The 23,970-nt window shown below is 56.3% G+C and overlaps 1 protein-coding gene across 4 annotated transcripts in view; it reads right to left on the bottom strand.

Moving 5' to 3' along the window:
* The window catches only part of Bdkrb2 (bradykinin receptor B2), a 31,496-nt gene extending 20,151 nt beyond the window's left edge, over positions 1–11,345 (bottom strand). For 3 of the 4 annotated variants that reach the window (XM_078050819.1, XM_078050821.1, XM_078050822.1), the window contains exon 1: positions 11,024–11,345. The gene's annotated coding sequence lies outside the window, so the exon portion shown is untranslated. The remainder of the gene's footprint in view (positions 1–11,023) is intronic. The other variant, XM_078050818.1, reaches the window with a different exon arrangement.
* Positions 11,346–23,970: the final 12,625 nt, after the last annotated feature.

Genomic DNA, 23,970 nt, shown 5'->3' with positions numbered 1-23,970 from the left:
GGACTTCTAATGCCCATTTTACAGACCAGGGCCTGAGGCTCTGAGATTCATTTCCAGTAGCGGACCCCAAGCAGGGAGCCAGCGCCATTCGGGGCTCTGTGCTGCGGGTGCCTCTGAGCTGGTGGCTTTCCTCTCCAGGCTCAGTTTCCCCAGATGGGGCAGATTGTCTTGCAAGGTCCTGCCAGAGGTGACGGTCTGTGATTTCCAGCGACTCCGTCACTCCATGTCCTCGTCACACGCACGGGCTCATGTACACAGACGCAGACGCACCCAGGCTTCCCTTTTCCTTACGCCCGTCTTGACTGACACACTGTTGGACCCCTGAGCACTGAACAGGGACTCTGCGTCTCCTTGTCCTGGTCCTGGAACAGCACAGCAGCTTATGGAGTGTTTGCTGCACTGAGTTGCGTTGGGCGGTGGGGAGTTCCCTGTCACTGGAGGCAATCGGGTAAACTCGGCAACGTTTCTGATATGCTTGAGCCCAGGTCCTTTAGACTCTGCAGATCCCAGTCCTGGGGCCACGGAAGACTGCCTCACCCGCTGCCACGGCGCCCCTTTCCCCACGGCCTCTCTGGATCGAGACAGGAATCCTGTGTGGAGGATGTGGAGGGGTCATGTGCGTGTCAGGAGATTCCCAGGCCTGAGGCTTCCTTAACCCTCTGACAGCTACGCAGGGGATGGTGGAGACGTCACACTGGGTGTGAGGCCCGCGGTTTCTCAGGGTGAAAAATGAGTTTCAGAGAACACACTAGCCTCCGGGAGGGCCCCAGCTGCGGAGAGCGCAGGGGACCCCGAGGTGTGTGTGTCCTGCCCTCCTGGCCTCCTCCGACAGGGAGCGCGGGGACAGAGGCCTCCTGTTCCTGTCTCAGTTTCATAGATGTCCCCCACCTCACAGAGCCAGAGCTGCCTGGCGTGTAGCTCAGCTGGGAGGAGGGGACGTGCCTCCTGTCCCCTCCGTGGCCCCTGGGCTCCACCGTCTCCAGTGCTGACACAGGAGAAGACCCCCTCTCCGAGCTGGGACGGGGAGGATGTCAGATTTCTCATGAGCTTGCTTTCTTCCCTTGGCAATTTGTATTTTTGAAGCCAGAAATAACACCCTTCAAGATTCCCTGCCCAGCCTAGTGTGGGACCCAAACAGCCAGAACCAGGCAGGGACACCCAGGGGCGGCCATCCCCCCACCGTGCTCCGGAGCCCAGTGCAGGGAGAACGATCAGGGCGGTGAGCGCCTCCTGCCGGGTCCCTGACCGCTGAGCCTCGGCCTCCTCCTAGGTAAACAATGGGGCTGGTTGTTAGCAGGCTCAATCAGGCTTGGGGACCACTGTTCATCAGCTTGCACCCGGCGAGATGTCCCTGTCTCCAGGCACCCTCTTTGCTGCCTGCCCCTGATGGCCGCAGGAACGGCTGGAGCCAAGACGATGTAAAAATAATCTGGTTTGCTAGTATTTAAAGGGCTGGTCCAAGACCAAGGGAGCAGGCAGGTGGCGTGGGATGGCCCAGCCGCCGCCGCCGCCGCCGCGTCCCCTGAGCATCACGGAATCCAGCCTTCTCTGAACAGGGTCAGGCAGGTGCCGTGTGGCTCCCAAACCGGCTCCAGAAAATTCAATTTTGGGGCAATCGGGCAAAGCAAATCGAGAAGCTAAAATAAACAAACAAAAAACCCGGCTTTTCCTTTTTGCTTGGTATCTCTGAAAATAACCAAAAGGACAGGACAAGCTGCACGCACAGGGGGTCCTTGTCAAGGGCAGGGACCGAATGCTAGGAGGAAGGAAACCGGTGCTTCTGACCAGCGGCGGAAAAGGAGAGGCCGCTTCTGATGGCACCTCGCGCCGGGGAAGGCGAGACAGTCCACGTCGGGTAACGCGGTTCCAAAAGCTGGAGGCCGGCGGCCAGTTACGGTAGCGCTGTTCGTCCTTGGGCCAGGCGGGGACCACGTGTGCCTTGGGTTTCCGACTTCTTTGTAGTGGTTTCCAAGTTTTCTGGGAAGAAAATGGCTATGACTTCTGTAATAAAAATATTTAAGCCAGCCAAATGTCTTTCCTTAAAAAAAAAAAAAAAAAAAAAAAAAGAACAGAGAAACCAAAACAAGGACCGAATTATGGTTAGTTGACGTAAGAAGGATCATCAGCCAGTTCATGCCCAGAGGAAAGGCCTGGGTCCCGCAGAAACTGGCAAACAAATGGGCAGCCATGGTGCAGCCAAACACGAGGCTCCTTCTGTAATGACTTCCAATCCCGCCGGCCACCAGTCCTGGGCAGGTGGAGTCCGCGGGCTTCTGATGACCTGGAAAAGGAGTGGAGGAGGCTCTGGAGGGTGAAATTGCCCGTGAGCCCCCAAGTCCCCTGGGCATCACAGGACTCAGCCTGAGGGTCTAAGTGTCCCAGTGAAATGGGGGGAAACACAGAGTCCCACTCAGCCTGTCTGTCATTGTGGTGCCCGTCTCTGTCGCCTGGGTTGAGCCTCTGGGTGACTTTTCCACGATGGGCGCGGGCGTGGCACTTTCTTCGGAGTCCTCTCACCCTTGAGCGTGTCTTCCTGTGGCCGATCAGCGTCTGCCGCAGTTTGGATGTGGTGTGAGCGTGAGATCCCAGCCTCTCCGGTTTCCATGTAATGTCCTCTCCCGTGTGCGTTCCCGCTCTTGCCATCCACCAAGAAACGACACTGACAACTGGAGGGGGCAGGCGAGAGCCCATGCCGTGTGGTTTGAACTTTCAGTATCCAAAACTCTGAGCTCCACAAACCTCTTTTCGTTAAAAGTTTGCCTGCCTCAGATATTTTGTTGTAGTCATGAACAACGGACTGTGACAGCCCCACAATCTGTCCCTCTCCTGTCTTCAGCTCCTCCTCTGTTAAGGGGGTCTGATGAGTCTCTGCTGCAGAAAAGCTGAGGCCAGACTGATTTCTCTTGCTCTGGGTGTTGCCTGTCCCTGTCCCTGACCCCATTCCCCACCTCCAGTCAACCTAGTGATTATTGTATTTCCCTTTTCTCTTTGCATTTAACAAACGCTGTCATGATGTTCTTTCTCACGGCCTCTGAAGGAGGGAGGCATGGCTACATTTCATAGCGGGGGGCTGAGGCTGGGGAGGGGGCGCTGGGACCCAAGCCACAGCCCAGGTTTTCGGGCTCCCCTCACCAGCCTCTCAGGCCACCAACGCAGGCACAAGAGGCAGACCTGCTGGTAACAGAAGAGCCCGCTGAAGTGGCACTGGCTGCCACTCAAACCCCAGCTCTGCCACTCACTGACGGTGTGACTGGGGGTGAGTGGCCCTTCTGCGCCTGGGCTCCCCACTTCCAGGGTAAGGAGCCTCATCTCCAGGGTGAGGGTGGTTGGGGATGCGGCGTGCTCACCTGGCACTCAGGACTTCCTTTCCTGTCTCAGGCAGGACAGTCACCTCTTCGTCCCCCGGGGGCCACTCAGCTGTCCCCCCCTCCATCCCCTCAGCTCTCACAGCTCAAAAGGACTCACAAGAGGAATTCCCAGGCTGCTCGTCAGGAAAGTGCCCTGGGTGGCACTGTGTTCCCCCTGAGCACACAAGTCCTCTGCTGGGAGGGCCTGGAGGGCAGCTGGTGGGGGGCAGGCCAGCCGCCCCTGTTGCAGGTGGTCGGCACCTGACTGGGGCTTCTGGATCATCTTTGCCAGCCCGGTGACTGGGGCTCCAGGGCTCCCCACCGGCCTCTCCCCCAGCTGCCGGCCGCCCTCCTCCTGGCCCTGGCTGCCCTCCAGGCTCCTCCCTGGGCCTTTGCGGGTCTGGAGAGGCAGGACCCGGTGGGGCGGGCGAAGCCAGCTTTGAACTCCCAGGGACTTCCTCACCTGTCAAGTGGGGCACGATTCCCACTCGGCAGGTTTAGCAGGAGGGATATCTGTGACAGTTTGGGGCCAGGGTGGGGCTTGGACATATTTCCATCAGCCCTGGCTGGGTTCCCTGGCTGTGGGACCCACGGCAGGCTCTCCACGCTCTCCACTGGGGACGTGCTGCTGTGTGTGTGTGTGTGTGTGTGTGTGTGTGTGTGTGTTTTGGGGTGGTGACTCAGAAAGCCAAGACGGAGGCCCTGCCGTTTTGCTCCTGATTCACAAGGCTGAGGAACAAAACACTGGTGTGACCGTCCCAGGGTCCCTTGTGGAAGGGACTTGGAGTTACAGATGCACCGTGCTGTGTTAGAGAGTCTGAGCTCCTTGGGGGTAGAGGTCTCTGAGCCGAGGGATCCCAGACATTAGTAAATGGCTGGGGAAGGTGGGGATAAGCCAGCTTCCGCGTCCCCTGGTGCCCTGTGGGAGCTTCCACACACAGTTCTGTCACATCTGCAAGACAGCAGTCATTGTCCCTCCCCGGATGCATCAGAGAAAGGAGAGGCTCAGAGAGGTCGGGGACCTGCCCCGGGTTGCTCAGCAGGCAGTTGTCTGTGCCTGTCCCCAGGCTGCTGGCCAATGAGGCTGGTTGGTCCTAATTTCTAAATATTTTTTTGTTTTTTAGATATTAATGGCTAAGTTATGGGCATGTGTGGGAGCCTGGGTTGTGGGCTCAGACTGAGACGTGGGTGTGAAGGACTGGAGCGGAGACGGGGATCCTAGGCGTGGGCCGTGGAGTGGGTGCAGCCTGAGCCCCGCAAGCCGCCCTTTCTGGAGGGGAGGCAGCCTCGGTCCAGGATGTGGGAATTTCGGCAAAAGTCCCAGGGACGGGTGGGAGGGAGAGTCTCTTGGGGCTGGTGCAGGTCCCTGATTGGGGGATCTCCCCGTGTGCTCCTGGTGCAGGTGGGCACTGGCCCTGCTCTGCCCGCAGGCCACTCTGGACCACTCTGAGCTGCCACCCGTCAATCTCTGTTAACTATTCAAATTCTTTTTTTTTTTTTTTGTACTGGGGATTGAACCCAGGGATACCTCACCATGGAGCCCAATCCACAGCCCATTCTGTATTTTATTAGAGGCAGGTCTCACTGAGTTGCTTTAGTGCCTCACAAAGTTGCTGAGGCTGGCTTTGAACTTGCAATCCTCCCACCTCAGCCTCCTGAGCCACTGGGATTACAGGCATGTGCCACAACACTGAGGCCTCAATTTTATTTAAATTTTCAGCATGTCCCATACCACTTCCTGATGTGTCCCTTCTCCTGTCCTCTCCTCCAGGAGCTAGCTGAGAACATCTCCATGGATGACCTACTGATACTGATGTTTTCCATAGTCACTTTGCTTTTGTGATACTATTTTCTTTATTCTACTTTTTTGGGTCATTATTCATTATCTAGTTTTTTAAAAAAAAATTTGGCATTTAGTTAATTTATTTATAACCTTTGTGGTTTAATAATTTAAAAATATAAAGACATGAATTGTCCTTTGAATATGGCTTTGGCTATATCCCATAAATTTGATAAGTATCATTATCATAGTCAATCATTCCTCAAATACCTGTGATTTCAGTTTTGATGACTGATTTGATGAAAGAGATTTGAGGAAGAGTGTTTTCTAATGTTTGTGATGTTTGGTGTTTATGTGTTAATTTCCACCATATGGTCAGGCCACGCAGCCTGTGATGGTTCTATACCTGTGACTTTTTATTGATACTAATTAATATCTATATACTGACATTTTTCTCTGGGGTCTAGGCAGAGTTGATTTCTGTAAATGTGTATTCTTTATAGGGTGCAGCGTAATCGATCCCTTTTCCACTCTTCCAATGACTATCTTTAAGTTTTTCACAAACTTGTAGACCCTGCCCACACCCCTTGTCCTCAAGAGCAGAAGAGTGACTATTCTTCTTTACAGATAAGACAGAAGCCGTCACACACGTATCAGTCTCTGCTTTCCCTTCCACTTTCAGCTTTAGTTGAAATGAAGTTTTAGTTCCAGATTATTTCCAAGTTGTTTACGTCTTCTATTCTAAGCAGCCTTTTAAACAGTTGTGAGGCTTCACGATCATGTTCCGACCAACTTGTTGACCACAGTCCTAGACCTTCGCTGGTTCCAGTAAGCACAGTGATGTTTTCTATAACACGTCTTCCTCTTTCTGGAATTATTTAAAGGTATTAATTTTTCCTGTGGCTAGAATGCTTAATGAAGCAACATTTCTTTCTTTCTTTTTTTATTTTCCAGGAAAATATTCCTCCTGGGACTCTGAGTCTGAGTGAGCAGAGCTGTTTTGGGTCCCCGTAGCTCTAGTGCTCAGCACAGAGCCGGGCACCTAGTAGATGCTCAGTGAATGCATTCTCTCGGGTGGTCCCAGAGTGACTCTCATGACCAGGGTTTGCTCGTCCTGCTTCTCTCGGGTCCCACCCTTTCCCTGGCCACCTCTGCTGAGCTGGCTCTCGGGTGTGGGCACAGGTGCTTGAATGGCTCCCCTCCCTTCACTTTCAGTCCTCTCCCACACCCAGAGGAAGATTCAGGATGGATCCAGGCTGCAGAAAGGGGAACAGGAGCCCGTTTTGTCCCCTTATTTCCATTCCAGTTTGTTTTGTTCTTTTATATTTAAATTTTTGTAAAAGGATCTACATGCTCAATAAACACTTCCAAGGGCACAAAAGAGAGTAGAGCCTGGCTCCTGGCCCTGCCCAGCCCCTGACAGCCCTCTCCTGCAGAGACAGGCAGGCTGTCTCCTGGGGCCCTGTCTCTTTCTAGGGGTCTTTAGGGCTTTCCTGGGCAGGTGTGCCTGGATCCACGCGTCAGGACGCCCCGGGAAGCATCCCAAATACACCACCGTGGCCTCTGCGGGTAGCAGTCGTCACTCTCCTCATTTAAAAAAGATACAAGACGTGGTATTTGCACACATTTCTACACCAGGGCCACTCAGTACGGAGTCCCAGAAACCAGCATTTGCTCCAAATGTCCATCTATCTGTGTGCTGTGAGGGGGACATTTTGGAAGATGTCACGGGTTGTTCTGATAGTTCCCCTGCTGTGCCGGAGGACCCAGAGGTCCCCTCCTCCTGTTGAGGTGCCACCTGTTGGACTTCCTTCTGTCACCTCTGTGTTGGAGAGGGACTGCCCCCGCCTCAGGGGCGCCCTGTCCTGTGCCTTGGATTCTGTCATTATGTGTAGCTCAGGGAACCAAGGCTCAGAGAGGTCTTCCCAGGTCACATAGAGGGGGGAGGGGTGGGGACACAGTGTGGGAGGGGTGGGGAGGGAGAGGAGGAGGATCAGGGGAAGGGACACTGTCTAAAGTGCCCTGGTTCATGTGACAGGCCCCTTTTTCTGTGGTTTTGGCTACCTCGGGGGATCTTTGCGGACCAAGGCCTTTACCTGGACCAGGTGTGCACCCTCTTTCCCACCTCTGAGTGCTTGGGGTCAGGGGAGACCCCGAATTTCCTTCCTCCATCCTTACTTCAACAGGCACAGTGGGGTGCAGAAGGGGTGGCTCGGCCCAGGTACAGCCAGGTGACACCTCCTGCCCCATCTTCGTGGAGGGAGGGGCTGCTGTGTGGGTGTGAGGGGCAACTACCAGGCTGGGGGGCACAGAGGCATCCCCCATGGACAAGAGGAGCCCGAGGCTTGTTCTTAGTGTCCAGCTGGGGCCACGCCTGGGTGCTGGGGTGGAATGAGGCCCAGTCCTCCCCAAGAACCTTCCGGTTGGGTGAGAGGCAGGCAGATGGCCCTCAGAACAGCGAGGCCCAAGTTCCCCTGCGGATGGCTCTGCTCTGAGCCTCTGGAGGCCCGGTTCTCTGGGACGTGGTTCTGCCCTGGGAGGCTGGCTTGGGCGTCCAGGATGAAACCCTTTGCTGAAGCTACTTACTTCAAACAGTGGTGTGGGGCCGCCTGCTTCAGAATCCCCACAGACGCCCGCAAGCCCTCGGGTGCCCAGGTCTGCCACCAGGGACCCAGAGCAGGCCCGGCCGCGCCTGGGCGCCAGGTGATTCTGAAGTGAAGGTTTGGTCCTTCCTCATCTGCCACAGAGTGGGCTGCCTAGAACCCCCGCCCCCAAAGAGGGGGAGAAACAGCCGCGTGGGAAAAGTTGGTTCAAGAACAAGCCGAGAAGGAAGGGACCGCCCGGGGTCTGCACGCCACAGTGCCCACTCCCCACCGGGGTCAAGAGTCGGCCAGGCACTGCTGTCGTCAGAGGTCACTTGGCCAGGGAGCTGGGTGTCCCTCCTTGGCAGCGGAGCCTGCAGGGCCCAGAGGGGCTGGGGCGGGGACAGGCCCCACCAAAGTCAATCTGAGCTCCGACGGAAGGCCACAGCCCTCTTGCTGTCATCGCCTGCAGATCTGGCTTATGGGGTGGGGCTCCTTTCCCTGGGAACCCCCAGGCTGCCAGGAAACAAAGCTCTGACGTTCCCGGCCCTTGCTTCGGCCTCTGTGGACGGTCCCTCAGCTAGCTGCACACCCCCACCTGCGCAGCACCAGCGCCTTCCGACGGAGCCTCCCGGTGGCCCTCCAAAATAGGTACCGTCACTCCCAACGCACAAAACGGGGCCCAGAGGGCTTCCCCCTCGGTGACTGACAAAGTCAGGTTGGAATCCCAAGTCACCCGCGCCCCTGGGCTCTGAGCCGCGGTGGCGTTGTTCAGGAGGGGGCTTCACATGTGGCCTCCAGAACCTTGCAGACCCCAGGTTGACGACAGAATCACAGCAACACCTAACTCTGACCCCAGGTTGACGACAGAATCACAGCAACACCTAACTCTGTGGGTCTGTTCCAGGAAACAGCCCTGGGCTCTGGTTTAGGGGAGCAGGCCCCCAGGAATGCCAGCAGGACTTGGGGGAGGGAGTTGGATCTGACACTTCTCAGATCAGCTTGGAGAGGACCCGGGGGACGTCATGGGCAGACTCCAGGGAGCGGAGGTGGGCCCTTGCTCCGCGGGCGGTGGGCTGCAGGCCTGTGGAGGAAGGGTGCGTTCCCTGCCCTGAGACGGACAGGCGGCTTATAGAGCAAGGAGTCCCCAGCCCACAAGCAGCTGCACCACGTGCTCTGTGCTCCAGGATTCTGGACGGGCCATGGGCGGCGCTGCGTCAGGGTCTCAGGTCTCAGCAGCTTCTGACCATTCGGCTCACGACCCTGAGGTCCTCTAAGGGCTCTGCGTCCTCACTCAACACACCCACTGCCCGTGGCTGGTTCTCCTGCTGTCCTCTGGTGATTGGTGGTGGGAAGCAGTTTTAGGTTCATGGCCAAATCCATGGGAAGGTGCAGAGCCCCGCCCACCCCGCGACGGTGGCCTCTGCCCCACCTGTGCCCCTGCCATGGGCTCCGCTGGCTGCAGGGCACCTGCAGGACGCATCCTGCCACCTGCAGCCCGTGGGGCACCACGGCTTCCCTTGGAGCAGGGCCTCCTCTGGCTTCGGAAGGTGGACGGGGTTCTTCTGCCCTGAGCCTCTCTGCGGGCTGCTCCTCCCTCCCTCCAGGCCTCCCGCAGCCTCTGATCTTTCCCTGACTCCACAGCTCAGCGTTTCCGGAACCCGGCAACCGCCTCCTCAGACAGGCTTCTTCCTCCGGGAATACCCCACCGCCTGCCCTGTGGCTGGGACTCCTGCGGCCACTCCACCTTCAGTCATTCAACAAACACTCGCTGGGTTCTCACGCAGAGGGGGCAGACTGTGGCCTCGTGTTCCTTCTGGAAGCTGGGGTCCCCTGGCAGGGTGCTGCTCTTCCCTGGCTCCACCTCCAGCCCCTGAACTTATGCAGCCTGTCACCAGGTCAGCAGAGGTCATGGGGCATGGCTATCCCCTGTCCACTCTCCCCTGTCCGCTCCCCTTGGCCAGCATCTGCCAGATTTGGTCCACTCCAGAGCCTTTGGACCCACCATCCGGGCTCAGTCACCCAGAGGTCCCCTGCTTACAGACGAAGAGCCCGAGCCCCACAGCGGCCCAGGGTCCCTGTGAGCAAGGGCTCTGCAGGCCCTCTGCGTCCACTCACTTCCCCAATCCGCACAGGGAGGGGCCGAAGCCTGTGGCTGCGGGGGAGCCTGCGATTGTGTGGGACGTCACAGGGCATGAACTTCAGGACCAGGTGGCCCGGGGTCCTGGGGTCCCCTGGGGGCCAGCACATGCGTCCTTTTCAACGCGTCCCCCACTCCCAGCCGAGCAGGGGAAACACAGCAACCTCTTCTCCAAGCCTCTGGGCTCACAATTGTGAAGTGTCCCCGTCCCCTCATGCTCCCGAGGCCCCGGAAGGCACGGCCCCATTCCCCAGCGCAGCCAGGGAGACGGCAGTGTCCTCGGCTCGCTCCCCTGCCCAGGCCACTCCTTGGAAGCACAGCGCTGGGGGTGGCCAAGGAGCCCCCCACCACGCCCAGCCAGAGCCCCCACTTCCTGTGGGTGGCAGAGGCCAGGCGGCCTGTGACTCATAGAGGCACATCGCAACCTGCCCGGGAGCAGCACCTCCACCCGCCCAGGCCCACGAGCTCCTGGCAGCTTGAATAACGGCGCCCACCCCCTGGGCACCGCCATGTGGCCCCTCGGAGGTAACAGCCCCTTCCTGTTTGCATGGCTTCTTTGTGGCTCAGGACCTGGGGCAAAATAACTTGTCCACCTGTGTCTGTCCCCCGCGGGGTGAGAGCAGAGCTGGGACTCCCAGCCAGGACCCTGACAGGAGGACACAAAGCCTGTCTGCACTGAAGTCACCAGCAGCAGCCACCAGCCACCGAGAGCACACTGGACAAAGGCAAAGCCTCTCTGCTGAGTTAACCTCTTCCTTCCCCAGGAAGCAGGAGAGCAGGGTCCTTTGCAGACAGAGAAACCAAGGCTCAGAGAGGTGACTTAGCTTGTCCAGGGTCACACAGGACAGGTGAATGGCACAGCACGAGTGGAAAGCCCCATTCTGGAGTTGACGCCCCACACCTAGGGGTCCTGCTGCTTCAGCCGATGTGTCAACCCAGGAGCTACAGAAACCAAATCACGAAGCCACTCACACCATACCCGCGCAAAAGACAAACCCAGAACAAACCAGACAGCACTCCTCTCTGCTGACTGCCCCTTCTTCCCAGGCAGGAAGAGAACTCCCTCGGGGAGACTGTGAGTCTGTCCCCCAGCAGGCGCGCCTCCCTCCTGCTGGGGAAGACGGTCCTTTCACCAAAGGTGTGGCGGCTGGATCAACCCCTGCCCGGCACCCACCTTGTCTGGAGCAAGCTGTGCAGGCACTTTGGCAGTGTCCTGGGTCCTCGGGGCTGCCTGATGTCCCCACCCGTCCCTAGCTCTCTGAGAAGAGGATGGGAGCTGAGCTGGAGTGGCGACCAAGGGCTCATCTTTCAAGGGCTGGGCGGTGATGTCACTGCCCTCCTGGGCACTTCCTCCCTCCTCCCTCTCTGCTCCCAGCTCCTGCCCAGCGCTGAGCAGCGGGCGGTGCTTCCTCTCCAGGAGTCCTGGGCTCTGTGAGCCCAAGGAGGCTTCCGTGTTCCCCCAGGAATGTTCTCCTGTGTCCGCTTCTGCCCCGGAGTGGCCCGCGAAGGGCCACGTGAACGAGTGTCTCGCGTGACATTTATCATGATTTATTTTCCCCGAGGAGGACTTTGTTTGAGTCTGAGTTTTGGGTGTACACAGGGGGCGTTCCCACGCGTGTAAACAGAAGGTGGCCAGGTGGGCAGGGACCTTCTGAAGGTACTTTTTACGGCACGTCCCCGTCGTCCCCAGGGTGACAGGGAGGAAACTCAGGGACCTCTTCCCAGCCACCCCAGGCGTTCCCTTGGCGCTGTCCGCTGGGCTTCCTGGGTGGGCCTTCAGCACCCTCTCCCAGGGCTGGCGGCTCAAAAGGGCAGGGACACACCAACGTTTCTCTTTTTTTAAGGCCAAAAACCCTCCTTTGGGAGACCAGGTCAGAGCAGGCAGGGGGAGGTGGGTGGATGGGGTGAGTCCCCCTGCCATGTCCCCTGCCCCTGAGCTTCTCAGAATCATGAAGGAATGGGGACGCCGAGTCCTGGAAAGGCTGTGGGTGGCCGTGGGCCGGCCAAGCTGTAACTTGGAGTCCAGGTCCCGTCTGCACCTGGCCTGTTGGACGTCTTGGCCCTCACTGCCCCGGGTTCCCGGGGGTGGGGGGGTGGAGTGGAAGCCTGCAGGGCCTCCTGAGCCCCGGGACACACTGCCGAGCACGTGCTCCGTCCTGGGGCAGGTTGATCACTGAGGGGGTGTGTGATGGACGGGGTCCATTTATAGAGCCCCCAGGGACAGGGACCTTTGGGAGTCTCTTCCAGGTTGGACCCCACAGGGCTCTGCACGCCGAGGTGGAAGACCCAGAGGTCTGGATCCAGTGCTGATGCTTCTGTCAATACCAGGGACTGGCCACCTCACCCTTGTCCACCCAACGCTGCAGTGGAGGGCTGTTTGGTCCTGGGTTTTATGTTGTTGTGACCCAGTTTGGAAGTCCTGGCTCAGGGCCGCGGGGCTCGGAGCTGCAGATGAGCTCACGTTCCAAACCCTTCCCTGCTGGGCTCTCACGCTCTGGCCGCTGTGCACCTGGGGCCAGGTACCAAAGGACCATGGACAGTCCTTGCACCCTGGAACTCACAGTAATATTCCAATGCGCCAGTCCTCGGGGCCTGCGGGAGACCCAGCCAACGCCACCGCTGTGCCGCTCATGAGCTCCCGTTGGCTCTCTCCCACTGGAAACGCCAGGTAGCTCTGTCTGGAAGCTCTTCCCTCAAAATAGCAAGCCTCAGTAAGTTCTGCCTCTCATCTGTCCATGGATCATGATGTTGTGTCCTTCCATCAAAAGAATCTGCAGTTTTTCTGGGGGAAGGGGGACGGGTACTTGGGATTGAACCTACTGAGCCACATCCCCAGCCCCTTTTTAAATTTAGAGACAGGGTTTCTCTGAGTTGCTTAGGGCCTGGCTAAGTTGCTGAGGCTGGCTTTGAACTTGTGATCCTCCCGCCTTGGCCTCCTAAGCTGAAGAGTCTATAAATCTTTTAAAGCAACGGCTCCCTTTGCCCTGCATCTGCACTGGTGTCCACGCGTCCTCCTTCTGCCTGCCGTCCACACCTCTCCCCGTCCATCCACCAGACGTGTGTTCACCTGTCCTTTCTGCATCCTTCCCTCCTCCTCCACCCACCCACTTACCCACACATTCATTTATCAGATACCCACACAGCCGGGCAGCAGGTGGCCAGGTGGCAGTAAATAGCAGGACATACCCACGCCAGTCCCCTGCCCGTGGCTGGGGTCAGGTCAAAGGGTGCCTTGTGACTCAGGGCCACCCACACTGCATCTAGATCAACACGTCGTCCGCACGTCCTTTTTGCCGTGAGAAAACTTGGCTAAACCCTTCCTCCAGGGTCCCTGCAGCTGTGTCTACCTCGGGGACTCTCACCAGTTGGCCTGTGCATGGGGTTCCGGGCAGCCTGGTGGCATTCAGGGAGGACTAAGGGGAGTGGAGACCTTCCTACTCAGCCAGGACCCTTTTCTTAACCTCGTGGAACTGCCCACCCAGGCTCCTGCCCCTCTTACCCTCTTTCCAGGGCCCTCGCCTCTCTCGACAGACACACCCAGACCTCTCAACTTTAGATCCATGAAGTCCCCTGGGCTCCCACATACGGCAGGATGGAGCTGGGCCCTGGGCCTTTGCACGTGTCACAGTGTCTGTCTGTAAAGTCCCTCCTCTGCCCTGCTCAGTAGGCCTGCTCTTCCTGCAGGAAGGACTCGGGCTTTGCCTGAAACACTTGCCGAGTGACCATGTCCATCTTCACGTCCCCTGTCACAGCCCTGGGATTTTTCTAAGTGGGCTGAGAAACTCAGGAGGCAAAGAACCCTGTCTTACTTACTGCTACTTATCACCTGTGCATAGTAGGCACCCTATGCCTGAACTGAAGAATCAACCCTACTCTGGGGAAAAGCCCCCATATCCAACCTGAAGAAGAGACCTAACAAAACAGAACAGCAGAGTACACATGCTCATGAACAGGTGTTTTTATTATGTCCAGTGCTTTATCCCAATGTTCCAGAACCTTCTCTGCACATGTCTCTGTGTGAGAGAGGTCCTCTAAACCTACCAGGAAGGCTGTTATCTCTCAGGCTCTCGTGGTGGGCTGTGCTTCTGTTTAGAACCCCAGGGTCCTGGCCAGAAAGCCACCGCTGACCCCTGTCAATCAGCAGCCCCCCGAGAAGGCCTGACCAGATCTTTGTCTCAGACGGACCAGGCTTGGAAAACTGGAAGGTGGACTAGGAAGGACTCTGATTTTGTTGGGAGCAAAACTCTTGCAGAGCCTGTACCATTTGCCTGGTTGGCCCTGGTACCTGTGTAGGGCAGGCTGGGCCCTGCTGATCCAGCCCATGGACAGAACAGCAGGCCTCCAGCTATGCAGAGCCCCCAAGGGACTTGGCTTATAAAGCCATGAGCTACTCCGTTGTGAGTCCAGGGCCCGGGTCGATGACTCCAAGCCTTGTTTGTACCAGTAAACCACAACCATCCGCCACCCGGTGAGGCACACGTTGATAAGCAACTTCATTGTGCCAACTTATCACACTAAACCAGAAGTTCCTGGGCATCCCAGATCCCATCAGGAGCTTATCAACCTCACCAGAGCCACCCACCCATAAAAGGAGGACCCCCCAAGGCCCGGCTGTGCCCACCCGGCCTCTGGTCCTTCTCTGCCCTAGCTGCAGCCTCCTGTGGCCCTGATGCCACCTTGACCCTTCCCAAGCTTTGCAATAACCTTGGTAAAGACCAGTAAGTGTGCGGTGGGACTTGAGGGTCACAGATGTTGATTCTTAAGACCAGAATGGAACAAAAGAACGGGGTTGCCTTGGCCGTGAACCTAAATGCACGTGAGTGTTTTCTGAGAACCAAAGTTGATGGAACTGGCTTGTGAGTTTGCTGTTATTCAGTTAATTCTGACACGGCAGGAAGAAAAACGTGCCTGGTCCATGTTCTGCCTTCGTCTGGTCCCCTCAGGAGATCCTGGACAGCCCTGCGGGCGTCTTGGAGCACAGGCCAGGGCTCAGGCCCTCCGTCCCTCGTGGCCTCTTTTGGTCCCCTGTTGCCCCTCCTGGCTGCCTACAGAGTGGTCTCAGGACCAGGCCCCCTCTAAGCACAGGGCAAGGCCGTCCACTGACTTCCCACCGCTCCATGCATGGTTACCAGTCACTGTCCCCATTTCACAGACGAGGACGCAGAGGCTGGGAGGCTACCTGGCCTGATTCCTACAGACTGCAAATGGCGGAGCTGGGGTCTGAACCCAAGTCCGACTCCTTAGCTGCCGTCCACGCCCCAGCAATGAAGAGGCAGCTTTTTAAAAACCTGATAATATCTACAGTATTATGCAGTTCTCTGCTCTTTGAGCTTGATGTGTAAGACAAAAAGTGGAAGTCCCCGGGCAAGGGGGCTGCTTGGAGGTTAGCCATTTGGCCGCATTATTACACGTCTTAGGTAACCCTGTCCTACACCAGTGGGATCAGACACATGTCATTTTAGTGTGTGCCTCTCCCTTTCCTGTTCTCTTTTGCTGCCCATGCCGCCCACCCTCTGGCCACTCCCCTTCCCAAGAGCCTTGCCCTGGTGCCAGTGGGGCTTACAGAGGACATGGGTCCCCTTCTTTGGAAAGCAGGAGAGAACTGCTGCTAGAGGTTCAAACAAAAAGTTTTCCCTTTCTTCTGTGTCTTTTCTCTTTGACTTGTCATGATGTGTGTGTGTGTGCATATGTGTGTGTGTGTGTGTGTGTGTGTGTGTATGTGTGTGTGTTGTTTTAATAATTTGATAATATGGTTCTGAGTATAGAAAAAATAAAATCTTAAATCATTAGCCCATGCCCTGCCATTCACCTTGATGTTTTCCGGTGCCAGTTTTAAACACAAACATGAGTTCATTCAATTTGTTTGAGAAATTGCTGAAATTACACAATTTGCACTCCGGGGCTGGTGCATCTGATCTCCCCCTTTCCTCCCCTGTCCTGGCCTTCAGTGTCAGTGGGTGGCTGACACAGGAAGGGACCTGGGCAGGAAGACTACCATGGGGTCCTCTGCTGTCCCTGCTCAACAGAGCCTTCTGGCCCTCTTTCTGCATTTGAAGCAAGTCTTGGTGTGAATGGAAAGCCTGGCCTCGGGGGAACACGCTTCTGGGACTCAGTTGAGCCTCTCTGAGCCTGGTGTCCCCCCTTCCAGCTGTGAGACCTGGAGTGACCGGAACCCTAACCCCCTGGGAAACAAGTCCTAAGCCCTAACCCCACCGGGTGTGGCTGTGGGCATCGTAGGACAGGGGGACCCACATCCGGCTCCTCGTTCAGGGCCTGGCAGGGACTCCCCAGCTCTGGGACCTGCCCGTGTAACACTTCGGAAGCTGAGGTGCAGGTGTAATCTGCTGTTGTTCTTCTCTCCCCGAAGCCTGCGGAAATAGCCAAGTCCCCGGTCAGGTCTTATTAAATGGCTTGTGAATAAAAATGCTTAAAACAAGTGGAGTTGCCTTTAGAGGCCTTCAGAGGTGAGATGCAGGGGGTGTGGGGGAGTGAAGGGGTGGCCGAGAGGCCCGTCCACCCTCCTCCTCTGTCTGTCTGTCCATCTCCTGCTGTCCTGGGCGGGGTGGGCCTGCCGTCTCAGGCACGGTGGAGGCCCGGTCCCTCCCATGCGGGAGGAAGCAGTCTTCAACCTGACCATCAGCCTGGCTGTGCTTCCTAACTCTGTCCTTGGACCGGAGGCTGTCGCCAGCAGGTTGGGAAAGCGTTAGTCACTTCCTGCCACGGGGCGCCGGCGGGCCTGGGGCTCCCAGCCGGGGAAATCCTCAGCGAGTGAGGAGCGAGCAGGGTCCTGTCATCCTTTCGGGCCTCTTCTCCAGGTCTGAGTACCTCCAGGATTCTTGCAGAGTTCTGGAGCTGTCTCTGCCGGGTCCTCAACCTCCCCCAGGCTGGGACCTCTTACCCGGCCCCAGCACCAGTGCCCAGCTGTCGGACCAAGTGGCCTAGAGCCAGCCGCTCTTCTCTCCTGCCCACTCCCCCTCCCCCTCCCCCTCCCCCTCCCCCTCCCCCTCCTCCTCCTCCTCCTCTTCCTCCTCCTCCTCAGGAGTCTGGGGCCCAGGGAGGGCAGCCCCTTGGGAGTGGTAGAGCTGAGCTGGGGCAGGGTCTGCTGGGGGCTCCTCCTCAGGGGGCCGAGCCCCACTGGCCTTTCCTGCCCCACATTCAGGTTTCATCCTACTGGCCACCAGAGGCCCAAGGGAGACGGGGCAGGGCGGGCTTGGCCCCTGGCAGGAGCCCTCTGTGATCTGTCTACCCACCAGCCCCTTCACCTGCGCAGTGTGCAGCCGCTGGCCTTATCTCCACCGACTCCCCACCTGCCCCCCTGGACTCCCTCTCCCTCCGGAGCCCAGTGCCCCCGCCCCCCGGGGTCTCCCACTCTCTGGAGCCTTGTCTCATGTCCCTCTGGGCAGCGGGACTTCTCTTCCTCCAAGGCCATGAGCCAAGGTCCTCTGCTTTCTGACCACTTGTCACTGGCAACTCTGTGAACGAGACTCCAACCTCCCTGCCCATCAGTGTCCTTTCATAACATGGGGACAACACCGGCCTCAGAGGTGGTGAAAACCAGAGGGAGCAGCAGAGTGAGGGCGGGGCCTAGGGCTGCCATTCACGGGCTGCAGGGACTTGGGCAGGGCCCCAGATTCCTGGTGGGAAAAATAGGACTGTTCAGGAATCCATCCCAGGGCTTCTGGGATGGCGGCCCCACTCCCTGGAATCGTCCACTCTTTGGCGGGAACCCACGTGCACTCCTCCACTTCCTCCATTAAAAAAAAAAAAACTGGAGGAGAAATTCACACAACGCCATCCATTGGCGTCCACAATGGTGTGCCAGCAGAACTTCTGTCTAGTTCCCAAACATTTCCTCAGCCCCCACCAGCCCAGGGCTGCCCAGCTAATGCGGGGCCGGGTTGGAGAAGGACTCTGGCCTTGGAGAGCCGGTCACTATGCAGCCTGCGCCTCCCGGGCCCCAGGCATTCCTGGAACACCCTCCTACCCACCTCCACGGGCAGAGCCCCAGTTAGCCCCGACCTGGGGCTCTGGCCTCCCTGGGAGCATTGCTGCAAACACACCACCTTCTGGGCCACATTCCTCATTGGGGGTGATGTCACTGGGTCCGCAGGCGGGGGGCCTCCAGCTCGATGCCCTTCACGGTTGAGCAGTTACCCTTTGGTTCCCCTTCGGGTCTGTTTTCTTCACAGAGCCTCTGGCAGCTCCAGCCCCCACCTGCTCCCTGGGCAGAGAGCTCACCTCCAGGTGGCCTGGGGACAGCCTCAGCCACTCTCTGTTAAGCAGGCAGCCTGACCCTAGGTTACAGGTGCCATCTCCAGCTGGGCCTCACTGTGTGGGTTCCTGATGAGGAACCTGAGGCTCACAGTGTCCACAACCTGAGGTCATGTCCCCAGGGCCACTCATTGCCCTGGACTCAGCCTTCGCACTGGGCTCTCCTAGGGATCCCCAGGTGGCTTCCCGCTCCTCCTCCTGTCCTTCCAGCCCTCTCTACACCTCCCCATGTCGGCTGGAGGGATTTTAAAAACAATTTTTTTTTTTAAATCAGTACACAGCACAGCTTCTGCTTGGTGGCGCGCACCTCCTTGGGTTCAACAGACGCAGAATCCTCCATCCCCCATCCTAGTGCCAAACCCGACATTCAGTCACCCGACCAGGGCGCTGTGTGGCCCTTTGCTGTGAACCCTCCCAGACCCCTGCTCTCAGCCATCTGCTGTGGCCTCCAGTGCACGGAACATTATCCTGCCCGCCCACCCTGGGCACCTGCCCTACTGATGCTGACTCTGGTGTCCACACCCCACCCCGCCATGCCCTCCAAGGCTATGCACCACCCAGAGGACCTGCAGCAGGTCAGGGCACAGCTGGCCCCTGTCAGGAGAGTCTCTTGGCCTCAGCTCCCAGGAGCCACTGTCTCCTCTGCAGTTACAGCCTCAGGGGCTTCTCCTACCCTCCCACCCTCCCTGCCAACACCCTGCTGTCTGCAAGGGCTCTGTGACCCTGCAGCTCCGTAGGGACAGGGGTGGAGCCAAGCTACCTACTGACCCACAGGCAGGCCCTTGGGGTGCTCCAGAAACCCTGATGGAGCAGAGAAAGTGGTGCAGGCGGAGCCCTCCAGGGGTGTTCAGCCCAGAGGAAGGGACCAGCCGCAGGACAGGGGAAGCTGGAGTTGGTGAGGGGGGCCCCAAACCTACGAAGCCAGGCAGTATCCTCTAAGAACATTTGGGGGAGTCAGGAGCGGGGGCAAGGGACATGTCCCCTCACACTGAAGTGTCACATTGGCACAATGGGAGGGCTCCTGAGAGGATGGCATTGGGTGGGGAGCCTCCTGGACCCCCCTCAGGGACAAGTGGAGAGCTGGGGTGCAGGAAGAACGGGCCCAGGTCACTCGGCCCTTCCTCTCTGGGATTTCCCCTTCCAGTCCCAACCATGGGTCCCGTGTTTTCTGGAGAGTCTGAAAGCAGCCACCCTGGAGTCGGGGGTGACACTCTGGGGCAGAGGGAGGGACCAGCTCCAACGGCACTGGGACACTGAGTGAGCACATCCTGCGGTTCCATAAATAGACGCCACCTTCCTAGATCATGCACCCCGAGGGTGGAGGTGGGAGCCGGAGCCGGGGTTCCCTGTTGCCATCTGTACCCCCAGAGACAGCGTGGGTGGTGACTGGCCGCCCTTCCTGGCACCTAGCTAAGCTCTCTTCCCAGACCAGAATGATTCAGAAAGCAAGAAGGTGACCTTTTCCTTCCGTGTCAGTCACTTTTTTGATTCCAGGGCTTATTCAGGAACATTTTAAGTCATCTAATGAAAGCAAAAAGGAGTGATGTCACATTATTGAGGTCCCTTGGCGCCAGGCAGAGGGGGGGCGGAGGAGCGCACCCTCTCCCTGCCCTTGCATGTGCAGATGCTTCGGGACCAAGGGCAGAAGCCAGGGCAGGTCTGTGCACCACACAGCAGACCAGGACTCACAGCCTGGGCACAGGTGGGTGTCTGAGAGGCCTGGCTTGGAGGCCACGTGCTCAGGAATGGTGCCCAAAGCCAACTCAGGGCTGCTCCTGTGCAGACCCTGAGGCTGCCTCAGCGGGCATCACTGATGTGCTTCAGCTTGGCACTGGACGTCACGCTGTCCCCACGAATCAGGAAGCTGGGTCCCACTGGGGCCTCCTGGTCACCTGTGTGCACCCCAGGTGTGAGGGGGGCTGGGAGAGCATCTGTTGCCCTGCAGGACTGGCCGGGTGGGAGATTCCCTGAACTCAGGAAGGGAGCTCAGAGAGCAGGCTAGGCCGACGAGGAGGGGGAGCTCCTGACAGCCGTGCTGGACACCGGTGCTGGGGCTAATTCAATGCCCTCCGGCCTCCATGCATGGTCTCTCTGCACCAGGCGTGACATTCTGCTCTGCATGCTGCAGGTCGCAACCCCTGGGAAGTCTCAGAGTCAGGGCCGCCTCCTCTGAATGTTCCCAGCCTGTGTGGATCTCTCTAGGGGCACAATCTCAGAGCTGGCTGGGGTAAGGTTCTGCCCAGCTTCAAGGGCTGATCTGCACACCTGTTCACCTCCTGCCACTGCCTGTGGGGTGGTCGCCCCGGAGCTGGCCTCTGAGCTGCTCCTACACCAAGGCAGGAAGGCCTTGGGCAAGAGGGTGCCCCACCCACCCCTGCCTCCTGAGCTGGGCCTCCTCCCCACAGGGGGTTCAGTGAGGCCCAGCGACTCTCGGGCTCTACCCACAGGCCCCTACCTGTCTCATGAGTGCTGCCCTCCAGGCCCGAGCTCCCTGTCCCCACCTGGTCACACTCCCCCCTTTCCTCCTGTGTCTCCACTCACGGACACCAAATGCCTTTCGGGGCCTCCTCTGCTCTTCCTGCTCGGCCAGAACACAGATTCCCAAGGACGGCATTTGTGTCCTCACCTCCGGAGACTGCCGGGGACCTGCCTGTCACCCGTCTCCAGCCGCGTCTTCCAGTGACATGCCCTGCACTTGTCACCGCTGGTCTCCTCCCATCAGGGGATGATGGGTTTGGGAAGCCTGGCTCCTTTTCTCTAAACGGATGTGGGTTTTTGTTGAAATCCTGTAGACACTCACGGAGCTAAAATCCCCGAGACGGCAGGTGGAGACCAAGACAGAAGGGTCCCCTCCTACACCTCCACGGGCCCCTAGCCCAGGGGATGAGCTGTCACTTTGCTGCCCCTGGGACCAAGAGCTGTATCACACGCCTGGGTCTCCCTGTTGGTGTCCTGGGCTGGTGGGGCTCGGTCCCTTCAAGCCCTAAAGCTGTTTCTCCAGAGCTCTGAAGGCCAGAGGCTGACGTCAAGGTATCGGCCGGGGCCTCGCTCCCCCCACCAGCTTCTGGTGGCTGCGGCATTCCCTGGCCTGGGGCCACAGTACTCCATCTCCCTCTTAAAATGACACTGGGATGGCTCTTAGGGCCCACTCTGGTAATCTGGAATTATCCTCTTATCTTGGAATCTCTGATCATGTCTACCAAGACCCTTTGCCCAAATAAGGCCACGGTTCTTATTTCTCTGGCAAAGTCTTCCACTTGGTTTTCTTCTGCTTCCTTTTTTAGGAATTTCTGTTTTTCAGATTGAGTCTCTAACCCTTAGACAGCTTTTAGTCCTTCTCCTTCTTCTCCCTCCTCTTCTCTCAACTCGCTCCTGGAACTTTCCTTGACCTAGTCTCCCAGCTCTCGAACATGTCAGTTTTCATGTAGTTCACACACACAAAACTGCACATCTTTAAAGTGCACATCTGATGATTTTTTTTTTACACATGTCTCTCTGGCAAACATCACCTAGTCAACAGAGCAAGCCTGGTCATTACCCAAACTGCACCGTAAGCATCCCTCCCTCTCACTCTCTCCACCCGACTCTCTTCACTTTCTGTCACTATGGATTCATCTTCATTGTTTAGAGTGTTTTTTAAAAATTTTTTGGTTGTTGTTAATGGACATTTATTTATTTATTCATTTATTTATTTATATGTGGTGCTGAGAATGGAACCCAGTGCCTCACACATGGTAGGCAAGTGCTCAACACTGAGCCACAACCCCAGCCCCTTGTTTAGAGTTTTGTGAAAATAGAATAACACAGTATGTGCTTTTTAAAATTAATATATTATTTCAAGATTCATCTGTACTATGTGTATAAATTGTTCATTACTTTTTATTGTTCAGTAGATGGATGTCTAAGTCTGTTTTCTGTGGCTATAACAAAATTCCTGAGTCAAGTAACTTACAAAAAAAAACTTATTTCTTATAGTTCTGGAGGCTGGGAAGTCTAGGAGTGTGGCATCAGCACCTGCTCAACATCTCCTGAGGTCCTTTCTGCTGAATTATAACATGGTGGAGGGTGTCACGTGGAGAGCTAGAGAAAGCTCATTTTTATAATACAGCTGCTTTCCTAATAATCCATTAGTCAATTAATCCAAGAATGGGTTAATCCAATCAGGAGGGCTGGAGTCTGAAGATTTCATTACATCCCAAAGGTCCCACCTCTCAGATACCATTAACACAGGAGTTTAAGGACTATGTTTGCAACATATGAAATCTGTAGGACACATTGAAAGCATAACAACGGATACACCATAATTCATTTATTCTTTCTTCTGTTGCTGAGCATTCAGGTTCTTTCTGTCTTTTGGGGTTATTGCAAATAAAGCAGCTATAGCATTCATGTGCACGTATTTGTATGAACATGTATTTTTTTCTTCTCTGAGTAAATAACCAGGAATAGAATGGTTAGATCATATGGTGAGTGAATATTTAACTTTTTAAGAAACTGCCAAACCATTTTGAAAACTGCCTTACCATTTTACATTCCTTCTAGCAGTTAAGAGAGTTCTCGTAGGCTCAGTTTCCCAGCATTAAGTGAGTCAGCTTTTTAAATTTTAGCTCCTCTGATAGGTGTGTAGTGGTATCTCATGCTGTTAATTTGTATTTGCTCATGACTAATGATGCTGAGTACATTTCCATCTCTTTATTGGCCAATCAGCTGTCTTTCTGAGTGAAGTGTCTGTTCAAATTTTTAATTGGATTGTTGGTATCCATGATGATGAATTTTGAGAGTTCTTCACAAAAAGATACAAGGTACAGGTGGATGTATGCTCTGCAAAGATTTTCCTCCCAGTCTTAGCTGTGATGCTTTTAATGTGCAAGAGTTCTGATTAGTCTTGTTCATTTTTACAAGCACCCTGTTCTTGTTTAATGGATGCAATATTTCATCCTTGCAGGTTATTAATTATAATTTTAACAAGTTTTTCTGTTTTCTGTGCTTCTTTTCCTTGGTTTATTTTCCTTTTTAGGCTAGCGGGTTTCCTCAAATGGCCAGTGTCCTTGGCTACCTGTTTACACTGAGTGACTAGTCCTGGGCTTTGCACACTGAGAAGTCTCAATACCAGCTGTACTCCACGGGGGAATGATCCAGATGCAAGAAAATGGTTTTGTTGGGAGCCTCCAAAGTTTCTCTCAGGGCTTGCAACCCCTCCCTAATGGCTATGAACTTGTGGGGCCAAGATTCAGCAAGGGCCTGGGGGCCCCAAGCTTCGCTGTAGGGATTTTCCCTGAGCTACGCTGCTCAGCCCCATGCCCCACCTTTACCTCTTCTCCCTGAATCTTTTGAGGATGAACCTTGTGTCTTGGGCCTGGAGGTGGGTACAACAGGTGTGGGGTTGGGGTTGGTTCTCAAGGCAGGGAGACACCTAAGAACCATCTATTTTTCAGATGAACCTTCATTCCATCTCCTTGCTTTCATTCCTAAATCTAACACCCTCCTTTTATGGCACCTCAAAATACCAAGCACCTCAGGTGTCCCGTGGCCAAGAAGCCATTCAGCTGTCTCCATTTAGCTACACCCTTTTTGCTTTCAGACAACTAGACATTTCCTGATTCCTTCAGCTTCTACCCAACTCTTCTGTTTGCTATATTCTTGGAGAGTCACACCTTTCTTATTTTTGTAGAACCGTAATAACATCTTAAAAGGAGTTTGTGGAGGGGGCGGAAGAAATCAGAGAGTGGCAAATCTTCCATTTTTGACCAAAATTGAGAGTGCGTGTGCTGGTGAGGGGTGCCCGCCTTCCGTAAGACTGATTCGACCCTTCCCTGCCGTCTTCGCCTCACGGGGTGCTGCTGGGCCTTC

Source organism: Ictidomys tridecemlineatus, chromosome 5 (genome assembly GCF_052094955.1).
Source record: "Ictidomys tridecemlineatus isolate mIctTri1 chromosome 5, mIctTri1.hap1, whole genome shotgun sequence".
In the NCBI taxonomy this organism is placed as follows: Eukaryota; Metazoa; Chordata; class Mammalia; order Rodentia; family Sciuridae; genus Ictidomys; species Ictidomys tridecemlineatus.
The sequence above is the reverse complement of the archived record's forward strand: the minus strand, read 5'-3'. Positions and strand labels throughout refer to the sequence as shown.